General features: G+C 55.8%; 2 non-coding genes across 2 annotated transcripts; one reads left to right on the plus strand and one right to left on the minus strand.

Moving 5' to 3' along the window:
- Positions 1-645: 645 nt before the first annotated feature.
- TRNAE-UUC (transfer RNA glutamic acid (anticodon UUC)) lies at positions 646-717 on the minus strand. The gene has a single exon. It is a non-coding gene; the product is annotated as a tRNA-Glu (tRNA).
- Positions 718-3,251: 2,534 nt separating this feature from the next.
- On the plus strand, positions 3,252-3,324 carry TRNAV-AAC (transfer RNA valine (anticodon AAC)). Its single transcript has one exon. It is a non-coding gene; the product is annotated as a tRNA-Val (tRNA).
- Positions 3,325-3,665: the final 341 nt, after the last annotated feature.

The raw sequence follows: 3,665 nt of genomic DNA on the forward strand, positions 1-3,665 counted from the left end.
AGAGCGGAATAAATTTCCACCTGAAACTTCTTGTAGCCTGAAGATAACAGGGCAAGAGGGACCTTCTCACCAGGACAAAGTCTTACCCTGGCCTTAGAGCACAGATACCACAAAAGCTGGTTTTGAGGGACACGGCAAAGAAGGAAGCAACAGCAGCCCAGTAACCTTGAGTTGAGATGTCTGCAAGTTACTCTCAAATGGTGTAGCAAATTATGTACATGGAGAGAGACTGAGAAAGCAAATGTGGGAAAATGTGCGTTTTGGTGAAGAATATATACTGTTACTATTGCAAATAGGTGTCAAAGTTTTGGGGTTTTTTTTTTGTTGTTTTTTTAAAGGAGTTATTCGTACTCAGGTCCTGAGTTCTCTTTAGATGGACACTGAAAGTGAGGATGTAGGTATCTGAAATGAAGGAAGGTGTGGAGGCGAGGGGGCTGCCCAGGATGCTCATCACACCTCCCCTCTCCCAGTCTGGGAGAAGCCTTGGACCTGTGACCCGACCTCACTGGCTTAAGGATTCAGTGCAGAGATCTACTGCATCTGCACCTTGGGGCACATAACACTTGTGAGGAGGAAGTGAATATTGCTGGGTGCTGAGATACCACAGAGAAGAAGGGAGAAAAACAAACACAACAAAACCTAAGCCTCCCTGACCGGGAATCGAACCCGGGCCGCGGCGGTGAAAGCGCCGAATCCTAACCACTAGACCACCAGGGAGCTGCTCGGAAAAAGACTTGTGAGTGACACTAGGAAGCTTATAATGAGTGTGTGCTATCTCCCGCCCTCCTGTTCTGAGTGCCGCACCTCCCTCCAAGGAACTGTACCCAAAGAACGTTCTCTCCCTGCTTTCTCCAAAAGAGGAGCCCCACGCGAAAGGCCGAGCGCTCTGCGGGACAGCGGACATGCCCGCGAGGCCCGCCGGGGCCGCAAGCCCCGAGCGATTTGCCCCGTCTGGGCCGCACCTCAGAACTGCCCTGGAGCCGCGCCTTTGCCAGGCGACCGCGTGTGGAGAGCAGGCCGCCGGGGCAGGAGCTGTAGAGACAGGACGGGAGGCGCGCGGGTTGGGACCCCGGGATCCCCAACACCATAAAAGACTCCCGGCGGATGCAGGATCGGGGACGGCTGGACGGAAAACGCTTTCAAACGAGGCTGCGCACCCAGACCTGGATTCCGGGTCTTCCCCTCACTACCTGCGGCGCCTGCCGTCCTCCCGCCTTAGATGATGCCAACTCCAGGTCCTAAGGCTCCGACCAAGAGTTGTCTCTAACGTAGCGTTTTCCTCAGACCCCACATGCAGTTAGTTAGGACTTCGTGTTCGCTTCTCAGTCCAGGTGGACTTTGGCCTACACAGTCCCTCCTTTTGGCGACTCTGGACTTGGGCAAACGACTCTCCTGATAAAGGCGGGGAAATCAGTGTAACGCTCGGCTCCCTCACCCTGAACTTCGAATGGGGGCGTTGGGCGACCCTTGCGCTTTCTCCTGGGCTGCGTCCCTCTTCCGGGCCCGTCCTCGAGGCCAGGGCCGGGGCCGGGTGCCCTCAGCGAGCTTCTCTCCTCGGCTCTGGAGCCCCGCGCCTTCCCTTGCGGCTGCAGGGAGGCTCCAGGGGCCGCCTGATCGGGTTTGCGGGCCCCAGCGGCTCAGGTGTGTGTTTGTGGTCCTTCGGGGGCCCGCTGTCCCTCCGCCCCTGTCGGGGAAAGGACGACCGCCCCCTCGTCCTGTCCACGTGGGACGGCAGCGCGCCAGACGCGACCGAAAGACGGCGAATCCATTCCTCTGGCTGCGCGTGGCAGGTGAAAACTGGAACATGGAGGGGAGGGAAAAGGGGGAAAACCTCACGAAATGTCCTGATCTAAAGCTATTTTCAAGTCCGCCTCTTTGGGGACTCAGCCCTCCAGCGCTGGCGAGGATGCTGCAGTCCGGTCGCACCCTCGACGGCACTTGGCGTCGACGCGGAACAAGGCAGAGCCCCGCGGCTTAGGGGTCAGTGCGCACGCTGCCCGCGCCTTCCTCGGGGTCGCAGCACTTGAACCTCACGTGTGAAGGAAACGCGATGACCGCCACAATAAGAAAGAAGGAAAACAACCACTGGAGAAAATGGCACATGCTTCCCCAAGATTGTAAAGCTTTACTTTTAAAGGAAACCAGACAGGGAGACACAGACACACAGACAGACAACGTTGCATTAAAGTCTTTCAGCAAAAACAAAGTTGTCAGCCTGCTGGCCGTGTGCTGTGAGTTGAACACGAAACCCCCCCCCCAGACACCGGCTTTCTGGGAAAACCGCCTTTACCTCTTTGTCTTCCTAGGTTAAAATTCGCTCTCCATGGCCTGTTGAACTGGAAAATTATAAAAGGCAAATAAAAGACGTTTCAGACATTGTAAAAGGTAAAACAAAACTGTTCCTCAAGAAGAATGTCAAGTACGATGAGGGAGGAATGAACAGCCGTGAGATCGGCGTGGACCGCGCCTGCGTCCTCCGCGGCTTTCTGCTGGGCCTGGTCTTCAAACGAAGTCAATACAGGCCGGGAAGCGCGGCTCGGCCTGCGTTGACGCTCGATATTTTTCCAACAGCCAAATGACCTGAGACGTCAGCCTTTGCTACGGTTCCTGCTAAGCGTGAAAGTGTGATTAAAGTACTGGACTTCAACTACACGACTAGAATAAGCCACGGCGGCAGGAACCTGAGGAAGCCCCTTTGCCGGGAGACGCCAGAGAAGGGCTGTTACGAACGGGCTTTCGAGGAAGGAGCAGAGGGGAGGTGAGGGAGGGGAGGGAGGGGAGGGAGGGGAGGGCGGGTCCTATGGTTCCCGGGTGGATTCGAAGCATCGATCATTTCCCAGAGCCCAGAGCACTGACCGCCTGCGCCGTGAAAAGGGCCACCGAGGCGCGGGTCCGCAGCCTTGGAGGGGTGGTGTCCACGCTGCTGGGATGCGAGGTCACCTGGGGCTCAGGCTCACCTAACCCCCGGCTCCTGAGGCTTCCGGGAGCTGGAGAGTCCGCGGGGGCGACCCCTGCACTCGGTGCATAACTGTGTATTGGATGTGGGATTGGGAAGTGAAGCTGTGGGGGCCCCAGGGACCTCGCTTCGTGGGAGGCGAGGAACCCTAGACTAGGGCCTCTCGGGAGCTGCAGTCTCCTTACCTGAGGGCTCGCCTGTGCTCCCAGGGTCCTTTGCTTTCGAAAATATTTGTGGCCGGTTGTGGCAAGAGACACAGTTCTTGGATGTGTCATTAAAGGTTTGAGACAGAGCTGTTTCCGTAGTGTAGTGGTTATCACATTCGCCTAACACGCGAAAGGTCCCTGGTTCGAAACCAGGCGGAAACACGTGGATTCTTTTCTGAAACTTAACATTCACGTTTAAACACCAAAAAACAGGGCGAGTGGGGTGGATTGAGGTAGCGCGTGCAGCTGTATTTTTATCCCCCCGAAATACAGGAGGAGTTCCCTTATTGCCTGAAAGCCTTCTCAGCACTAGCAACCACCCCTCCTTTGTCTGCTCTGTGTCACTTTGAAGACAAGGCCACAGACAGACCAAGAAGGGCACAGGACAAAGCCAAGTTAAGGTTATCTTTACATTTGGAAATCCCCTCACCTTCTCATGTTGCGCCTAAATCTCCTCTACACGCTGACACGTATTTTGTCTCTGGAAACAAGAAGTTTATCCC

This window comes from Lipotes vexillifer, unplaced genomic scaffold (assembly GCF_000442215.2).
Source record: "Lipotes vexillifer unplaced genomic scaffold, Lipotes_vexillifer_v1.1 scaffold1034, whole genome shotgun sequence".
Lineage (NCBI taxonomy): Eukaryota > Metazoa > Chordata > Mammalia > Artiodactyla > Lipotidae > Lipotes > Lipotes vexillifer.